Source organism: Danio rerio, chromosome 11, assembly GCF_052040795.2.
Source record: "Danio rerio strain M-AB ecotype USA chromosome 11, GRCz13ab, whole genome shotgun sequence".
NCBI lineage: Eukaryota > Metazoa > Chordata > Actinopteri > Cypriniformes > Danionidae > Danio > Danio rerio.
This window is the reverse complement of record NC_141031.1, coordinates 41,632,563-41,642,500: the sequence shown is the minus strand read 5'-3', so window position 1 is coordinate 41,642,500 and position 9,938 is coordinate 41,632,563. Positions and strand designations below refer to the sequence as shown.

Genomic DNA, 9,938 nt, shown 5'->3' with positions numbered 1-9,938 from the left:
ATTACTGGCCTATAATCACTAAATGGCCTAGGACCTCAATAAATTACAGATATGCTCACTGAATACAAACCTAACATCACTCAGATCTTCAGGATCAAATAAACTAGAAATTCCAAGAGTTCAGTCAAAGCAGGGTGAATCGGCTTTCAGCTACTGCACCCCCTACTGCTGGAATCAGCTTCCAGAAATAATCAGATGTGCTCCAACATTAGGCACATTCAGATTCAGACTAAAAACACATCTGTTTAGCTGTGCCTTTACTGAATGAGCACTGTGCTGCGTCTCACACATTACACTATTATGTCCTACTTTTCTTTTTCAATCCTTTAAAACATGTTTTAATCACTTTTTATCTGTCTTTAAAAATATTTATTCTGTTGTTTTTATGTTCTTTTACTTGTTTCTTTCATGTAAAGCACTTTGAATTACCATTGTGTATGAAATGTGCTATATAAATAAACTTGCCTTGCCCTAATCGTCCACAAAACCAATCAAATGATTTTAACATCCCAAAAATAATGATCATGTCAAAGCTGCTTCATATATGCATTATGAATATGTTCAGTGGTTATTTTGTGCTATTAAAGCTTTGATTGGGAATCAGAGAAGACGAACAACACCTTTATAACTTGCGATTTTCTAATTGAAAAGACAAGAATCCGCAAATACGCTTTCCTTATCATTATTTCAAGTTCCGTCTGGCTTTAGTTCAACAAAAAGATCTTCATCTTGTTCCTTTTCCAGGCCAGAACATAAACACTACGTATACATGGCAGGTATTTTGGGAGAGAAAGAGAGAGATATGAGCTTGTAATCAGTGTAAACCATATGTCTCGCAGCTCATAAGCAAAAACCCCTCATTAAAATCAAGAATATTTCATTTGTCGTCGAGTGCAGTGCTTTGCTTCCTCAGAAATTGTCAATGGGACATCATTAAGGAACAATCAAAATCGCAAGCGACCAGTCGTTCTAGAGAAGAAACACTGTGAGCTTTTTGTGAGTTGAAGAAGTGATCAGACGTCGACATCTCTAAAAGCGTCTCTTGTCAACACCATCGGCACAACTTGAAGACACACCAGATTGTGTTTCTTTTCCATCACAGTCGCAGAGCAGGGGATAATGAAAAACACATCCAGGTCATATTTCACACAATAGATCCTTAAATATTTGTGTGTGTGTGTGTATCTGTGTTTCCATGTACAGCTGAAGACACAATCTTTAACTGCTAAGATCTATATGGTATTAGCAACATTCTGAAAACAGGCTCATTCTAAAATTGTCCCCTACATACAAAGGGATCATGAATTATGTAGCCAAAGGTACGTATGGCTGAATTTCGTCTTTAAAACGAACGCTACGGGGCGATAGGACACCATTGCTTTTCCAATGTACCTTATGAAGACTGAAAAACAGCGTCGATACGTTTAGGGTCGTGTCTGAGTCCACTACATCCTTTCAGAAGTGCGTCCAGCTCTGTGAGCTCAAACTCCTCCAGAAACTGAACCTGGATGACAGAGGCTTTCAGCGGTGCTTCTGACTGAGCCAAGCCCAGTTTGATGAAAATCCTCCAGCCGACACCAACAACAGGCAATACGTCACAATCACGCCCCCTCACGAGCAAGCTCCTGTATGGTTAACACGGCGCGAATGTCCGCTGAAGTTCAGATTTTCGAACTCGAGTGATTCGAGTCAAACGCGCAAAACGCTCAATTCGCTCAATTCTAGCCATTCGCGCATTTGCATTGACTTAACATGTGTATCACTCGCGCTTGACACGCGTTCTGCGCCTAGTGTGAACGCTACATAAAACAGCATTTGGGAAAATATTTTTATTTCAGTATTATTATTGCTTAAAGGAATGTTTGTTTTGGTTTGTGTGTATATTTGTATGTATGTATATGCAATGAAATGTAATATTATAAATTTAAAATATCAATTATACCAATATTGTACTGTAAATGCAGTTTTTTATTATTATTTGTTGCTGTACTGTGAAGTTAAATAATTCAAATAAAAATATTTGTTAGGAGAAAGAGTCTTTTTAGTCTTTTCATCTGAAAATAAAATAAAATAAAATAGCTTTCCTGCATTTGGCATATTTGATGTAAAATAAAATAAAATAAAATAAAATAAAATTAGTCTAGTTTTCCTTCTTTTGAACTTTTAAATTAAATTAAATTAAATTAAATTAAATTAAATTAAATTAAATTAAATTAAAAGAGTGTAGTTTTTCTTCCTTTGGCGTAATTTACATAAAAAATAAATTAAATTAAATTAAAATAATTAAATTAAAATAAAATAAAATAAAATAAAATGAGTCTAGTTTTCCTTCTTTTGAATTTAATTTAATTTAATTTAATTTAATTTAATTTAATTTAAATTGTAGTTTTTCTTCCTTTGGCGTAATTTACATCAAAAATAAAATAAAATAAAATAAAATAAAATAAAATAAAATGCATGTTTTGAACAAAGACTATACAATAAAAAAACTTTTTTGTAAATCACACGTGAATTTAGTGGAATTATATTTAAAATATAAGCTTAATAATATAAAATAAGCTTAATGTTATAGTTTCATTGCATTGAACATTAACTATAACATGAACTATTCATTCATTAGGCATGAATGAATTGAATAAATCAATACGACGTATTTAGACAAACAGGACGAATTTCCATTTTATGCTGACTTCAACAGCATTAATATTACCTTCATTTAATTTAATGAAAATCTTTCTTAAATCAAAAGTCTTTCCTGAAACCTCACAAAAATGTTTTAGCCAAGATTTCATTACATTCCCTCATTAATATTAACTTTTATACGTCTAACCCTTTGTGTGTGTGTGTGTGTGTGTGTGTGTGTGTGTGTGGACAGTTTTTTATATAATGACACGGGTATGATCTAATTGTACTATTATGGTGGTTTATGAGGACATGCATCGAGTCCTTGTAATTCCAACTCATACTTAACAAGCTCTTTTCAGATTCAAATCTTGCCACAGGTTACCTGTGAGAGTTTGGTTTAGGAGTAGGGGTGGTGTAGGAACCAATTACACAAGTTTGTATTGTATAAAATATAATAAGTCCATGGAGAGTCCCTGTAAACCACCAAAACCAACATGTGTGTGTGCGCATTTGTGCGTCTTCAAGAATTTTCAAACTCAGTGTATGGTCCTGAGGCTTGTGTGCGGCCGTGTTGTTGGCACGCGCAAGTCTTGATTACCTGCGTGGCCACCCTGCAGTTCGCCATTTTGTGGCTCAGTGTGGCAGCAGATGGTGCGGGTCACTGCACGGGTCCTGGACACCCAGAGCCGGCTATATATAAACCCACCGCAGCGCTAATGGATGCACCTATTTATGGAGAAAACATCATAAATGTAATTAGTGTTAGGATGAGTTGTGCTCATGCCTGGAAAACAGAAGAGATCCATATATTTGGTGAAAGGGATATTAGTAGTCAAATGTTTCCTGCATTAGCACCTGATGGCAATTTTTGTTCTTACGTCATCTTGTTGGCTGGACTTGTTGTTCTCTTTCTTTCGGCATTACATCATCATCATCATCATCATCACTGAGCTTGCTTTTCTGCAAAACATTAACAAATTTTACAAACTTTAATACTTTTAAACTTAAACAATATGAAATATATAACTGATTGGAAGTCACTTGTATTTATTATGCATTTAAAATCATAACATTTTACATATTGACACTTTTAATAATACTTTATTTATAATGTTTTATAATTTCTCGATTATATCATACACTTCTGGTCAAAAGTTTAGGGTCAGTGCGATTTTTAAATGTTTTAAAATAAGCTTCTGCTCTCTAAGGCTGCAGTTATTTCATTAAAAAAAAATGCAGTACAAACTGTAAAATTGTAAAATGTTATTGCATTAAAATAACTGCTCAAAAGTAGTCCATCATTAAATTTAATCTTTTAATCCAGAGATTTTAATTAGGAATTTTCAGCTTCATTACTCCAGTCTACAGAATCACATAATCCTTCAGAAATCGCAGTAATAGTAATAATAATAATTATTATTTATATTATTAATGGTAATAGTAATAAAGACTGGACGCTGGAGTAATAACTTCATTTGAAACTACATACAAAAAGAAAGCAGTTATTTAAAATGTTTATAAATATTTAACAATTTAACCATTTTTTTTCCACATTTAATAAATGCTGACTTGATAAACAGAACAAATTTCTGAAAAAAAAAAAAAAACTGACCCAAACTTTTGACTGGTAGTGTATTTATATATTATTATTTGCTGTTCTTTAGCAAAACTTGAATTACCATAAAAAGCTTAAAGAGTATTTTAAAATATTCAGCGTTTAAAAACTGTGACTTAAAATAAGTCACTGTTCTATATTATGTTATAATGCTGAAAACCTGTAACCATTAGCCCCTTTCACACAGTGATACCGGTAAATATCTGGAAAATTTCCGGAACGACTTTACCGGTATATTCAAAAAAGCGCTGTTCACACAGGCGAGGACGTTACGGAAATTTTCCGGAAAAGAGCATTCACACATCCATTCCAAAATACCGGTAAATTCTGACATCATTAACCACAAATGAGCTTTAAAGGGCTGCGCTTGTGTTTGTAAACATTTGACTAAGATACAAACTCTGTGGATGATCAATATTGTGAACAACTTTCGCAGGATCACTTTCGCATGTCGAGATGTTCATAATATGTGCGTGTGCAGGCGCTCACAGGCTGTTTCACAGGCACACGCAAAGCTTAAAGGTAAACAAACAACGGCTTATCATAAGCATCTCATCGATGATTATTTACACAGTTGGCATTAAGAAGAACATATAAACGTGATCTGACTAACTTCTAGCAGCTTAATGTGTCTGGAAAAATATTCAAAGGCTTTTATCCTCACAAACCGCGCGGACGTAAATGCGTCTGACTGTTGTGATTGGCTAAAGCAGGTGTCTCACGTCAGCACGTTCTAGACGTGCACGCGCTTATTACGGCAATCTTCCTTCTGCATTCACACAGCGCAGCATTCCGGCAAATTGCCTGTAATCTTACAACTTCTCTTTCCGGAAAATACCCAGAACGAATTTACCGGTATTTTCAAAAAGGACCTGTTCACACATACAACCTTTCCGTCTGTATGTGTGAAAGGGGCTATTGACTTTCATTGTAGGAATTCCATTGGTTACAGGTTTTCAGTATTCTTCAAAATATCTTGTTTTGTGCTTCTAGAGAAGAAAGCAATACTGAGCGAATTTAAAATGTGGGGTGAACTATCTCTTTAAGGCTGTTGTTAAAGAGGGGAGGAGCTACTCAACAAGACCCGCCTTATAGTCATGTTTCAGTTCTAATGAAATCACACATACAAAAGCTGAACATTTCCCGCCACTTATGGACACTCATAAAGATTCAGAATGAGAACAAATGCAGCCAGACTGTATTTTCACTGGCTTTATCAGTGTCTGCTGTCCGCGGGTCCAGACGGAGCGTCCACTACAAAGGAGAAGTCTGTTTTCATCAAAGGCTAATGTGAAGTTTTCATCAAACGCCACACAAACACTGAATGCTGGGACCGGACGGGTCAAACTCAGTTCAAACAGACACTCAAAGGCTCCCGAAAAAACCGCCGCCAACTTCAAACGCAGCAGCAAATCACTTTCTCCATGCCGCGATTCAGAGCCAATTTGAAGCTAATCACATTGGGAAGCCCTGCAGCTCTGCTAACCATGACGGAGGTACAAAAATCAGCAGAATTCACTAAAACACTCACAACAAGTGCTGGTGCCAGCGTCACAACAATGAAGTAAACAACACGCGCTGACATCAGCTGGCAGGAACCAAGATGTAAATTAGATGATATAATATGCAAATGCGGCTCTTACTTTTGTTCATTTCAGTGCTAAATAAAGTCTTGAAGAAGCTGTCGTTTAAATATGATGTTATATTTTAAGAAAAGTTTTTTTTAATACGAGCTAATTTGACTATACAATATCTATACCATATTATAGTAATAAAATACATGTCTGATTAAAATATATATTTCATTCACTACTGTTAAATCTGTATGTATTTGGTTAAATAGAAAAACACACAGTGGGTACGGAAAGTATTCAGACCCCCTTAAATTTTTCACTCTTTGTTATATTGCAGATTTATTCAAAAAAGCAAAACGGAAATATCACATGGTCCTAAGTATTCAGACCCTTTGCTCAGTAGAAGCACCCTTTTAAGCTTTTATTCTAATACAGCCTTGAGTCTTTTTGAGAAAGAAGCAACAAGTTTTTCACACCTGGATTTGGGCATCCTCCGCCATTCCTCCATGCAGATCCTCGTCAGTTTGGTCAGGTTGGATGGTAAATGTTGGTGAACAGCCATTTTTAGGTCTCTCCAGAGACGCTTAATTGGGTTTAAGTCAGAGCTCTGGCTAGGCCATTCAAGAAGTCTCAGAGTTGTTGTGAAGCCACTCATTCGTAATGTTAGCTGTGTGCATGGGGTCATTGTCTTGTTGGAATGCAAGATGCTGCCACCACCATGCTTCATTGTTGGGACTGTATTGGACAAGTAATGAGCAGTGCCTGGTTTTCTCCACACATACCGCTTAGAATTAAGGTCAAAAACTTATATTTTGGTCTTATCAGACCAGATAATCTTATTTCTCACCATTTTAGCAAACTCTATGTGGGCTATTATGTGTCTTGCATTGAGGAGAGGCTTACGCCGGGCCACTATGCCATAAAGCCATGACTGGTGGAGGGCTGTAGTGATGGTTGACTTTCTACAATTTCTCCCATCTCCTGACTGCATCTCTGGAGCTCAGCCACAGTGATCTTTGGGTTCTTCTTTACCTCTCACCACAGCTCTTCTCCCTAATAGCTGAGTTTGGCCAGACGGCCAGCTGTAAGAAAGGCTCTGGTCATCACAAACATCTTCCATTTAAGGATTATGGAGGCGACTGTGCCCTTGGGAAGCTTAAGTGCAGTTGAATTGCTTTTGGAACCCAGGCGAGAGCTGTGCCTTCCCACAGTTCTACTCTATTTTCCATAGTTTTAATTTAATTATTTAATGCAGTTGATTTATACATCCACCAGCTCAAAAAGGTGGTTTGCCATTGTAAAGTCAAATCGCGAATTTGGACTTCATACGAATCAATGCATGGAGGAATTAGGCGGAACTAACGAAACTGAAAGTGTTTGGCGGAAGCAATTGGCTGACGGAGCTTGCCGAGGAGATACGGAACTTGCCGAGGAGATACGGGAAGTGCCGAGGAGATACGGGAAGTGCCGAGTGAATGCGGAAAGAAAAAAAACTCACATGGCAAGTGCATGCATGCAGACGCGCTGTGAAAGCTGAAGAACGCGATCGCTGCATTAATAAACTTTCACGATTGCATGCAGAAAGTTTTAAGCTGCAGTGTGTAAGGAAGGGAAGGCACATCAGCACTTGGTCATCTCAGGGACACTGATGGTATGAGAATTGACTATTTCTAATTACAAGGACTGCCACATGCATTGCCTTATTCATAATATATGTGCAATATAAAAGACAGCTACTATTTTGTTGCGCTGTAGTTCATTATTTTGTGCATTATAATACTTTGTGCACAATATTAAGTTAATCATGCTGTTCATTTATGTAAATAGTTTATGTAAAGTGAAATGCTTGCATTAATATTAAGAAGTATTATTTTAATATGCAAATTAATAATGCTGAGACAAAATTTGTGAAGGAACTGTCTTTATTTATATTACATTGTGTTTGTTTAAGTCAGTATTGCGAATAATGTATATTTTATATATTTTGTTCCTTTTCTAAGGTTATCAACCTATTGCTATCGCTGCTACTGGTATCGCTACTACTGTTCAAGCGCTACAGTATTGTATTATTGGGCAAACTGAAAGTTAAAATACAAAAGCTGAAAAGCCTTGGAGTTGTTCCCTGTGTCCCCTGTTATTGGCTGAAGCTCTTTCGAGTTAGAAGCAGATACTGGTGTGTGTAACCCATAAGAACTCGACAGTTGATAACCAAGAGTGTAGCAGCTGGACATAAAGATCAACGGCTTTGTGACGTCCAAAGACAAAGTTCTGCTGACACCAAGTGAAAGAAAAATTCAAGGAAAATGGCTGAGGAAGCATTAGGAAAATCAGTTAAACAACTAAAAAAGGAAAGAACCACTGCAAAAAGTAGCTTTACCAAACAAGCTAACTTTCTCTGTAGAGAAGCACACCGACTTATCGAATCAGAGCTAAAAGAAGAATTTAAAAAGCTTTCTTCTGGAGCAAGAAAAGTGTTTGAAACTAATGATGACTATAAAGCTGGATTAATAGCAGAGATTGAAGCTACAGAAGATGGTGCAGAGGTACAACTTTCAGCACAGCAAGAAGCTGACTTTAAGAAAGCTGTGGAAGAATGTAATGCAAAGTTTGACGAAGTAACTGAGATAGTACAAGATAATCTCTGGCGAAGATATGGACAAAGTGATGTGTTAACCACAATTTCAGCAGCTGAAAAAGCCTGCGATCGCACAGCCGCTATGCCTGTTGATGGCACTGGATATGAAAGTTATGAAGTGCAACTGGAGCTCTCGATGAGACTGGTGAAAGAGGCAACTGTAACTTTGCTAAAATGGGAAAGATGGATTCCAGCACCTGAGAGAAAGGATCTTGAAAGTCATGTTCGCAAACTGAAAGAGTGTAGCAATGAGCTTGAATCAAGAAAAGCTGAATTCGCTTGGGCCCGAAGAGCTGCTGAAGATACACAAGCATTAGACACGAGTATGACAAACAATCCAAACATAATGGTACCTGCAGGACAGATCATGCCAGTGGTAAAAATTAAACCAACAAGTCTACCTAAATTCACTGGTAATAAGAGAGATTACTATCGTTGGAAGAGAGACTGGGAAAATCTCCAGAAGCAAGGTGAGCCCACTGGGTCTGTTGAAGTGAAAAAGATTCAGTTAGTGGATAGCGTGGATGACAGAATCGCAAAAGAGCTCAGATTGTCTTCCTACAACACTGCTGATGACATATTCAGGGTGTTAGACAACCGATACGGTAACAAAATTACAATTGTCATGGAAATTGTAGAGGAACTAGAGAAAATGCCAGCTTTGAGAGGAAACCAACCAAGAAGGGTAATAGAATTAATCCAAATGGTGGAAAAAGCCTTGGCTGATCTCACAGATCTTGGAAACGTTGGAGCAATGAAGAATCCTCTTGTGATAAAATCCATCGAAAGCAAGTTACCTGAACTCTTAAAAAGAGAATGGCTCGTATATATGACAGATCCTGCAAATAACATCACACCAGACAAACACTTTGATGAGCTGTTACAATTCCTTCAGAAACAGGAAGAAGTGCTTGAAAGGCTGGAACAACTTAGGATCTCAGAAAGAGTGGAAAAGCCAGAAAGAAAATTTGAGAAGAATTACGCTTTCACTAGAACGACAAAGAAAGACTCCACAGAAGCTGGTTGCATCGTGTGTGGGGCAGAGAAACATAGAGACAGGATTTTCTTCTGCAGAAAATTTAAAGACTTGAAGCTGACAGAGAAGAAATCTATCATCAGGAAACTAGGAGCATGCAAAAAGTGCTTGGGAGTTCATGAGGATGACAGCAGGTGCAGTGATAACTACCTTTGCAGAAACAAAGATTGCAAAAAAGGAGACTTCTCAGACCACCATTACTTCCTCTGTCCAAAATGGGACCTCAAGAACCTGAATGAAGGGAAAACCATCAGTAAAGATAGTAGAAAAGGAAGTGGATTGACTGCAGAGCAGGAACATTTCCTGGCTGAACTTTCTCCAGAATTGGCTGAGAAATGCAAAAAAGCATTCACCAACAAAGTTAAGATGATAAACTGCTCAGGAAATGACCAGCAGGGATTGGTCAGTAAAAGTGGATTAAAGGAGCTTCCTGTTATCATGATGCTGATGGAA

The 9,938-nt window shown here is 37.2% G+C and overlaps 1 protein-coding gene and 1 long non-coding RNA gene across 12 annotated transcripts in view; one reads left to right on the top strand and one right to left on the bottom strand.

Moving 5' to 3' along the window:
* The window catches only part of epha8 (eph receptor A8), a 336,681-nt gene that overhangs the window by 175,285 nt on the left and 151,458 nt on the right, over positions 1 to 9,938 (bottom strand). For 8 of the 11 annotated variants that reach the window (XM_087274196.1, XM_087274200.1, XM_087274202.1 and 5 more), the window contains 2 exons: positions 3,481 to 3,585; positions 3,224 to 3,351 (listed from right to left, as the gene is read on the bottom strand). The gene's annotated coding sequence lies outside the window, so the exon portion shown is untranslated. Of the gene's footprint in view, positions 1 to 3,223; positions 3,352 to 3,480; positions 3,586 to 6,290; positions 6,550 to 6,661; positions 6,897 to 9,938 lie in introns of all 11 variants that reach the window. The other 3 variants (XM_087274204.1, XM_087274195.1, XM_087274198.1) reach the window with 2 other exon arrangements.
* The window catches only part of LOC147841877 (uncharacterized), a 174,321-nt gene that overhangs the window by 76,092 nt on the left and 88,291 nt on the right, over positions 1 to 9,938 (top strand). The window lies entirely within an intron of this gene.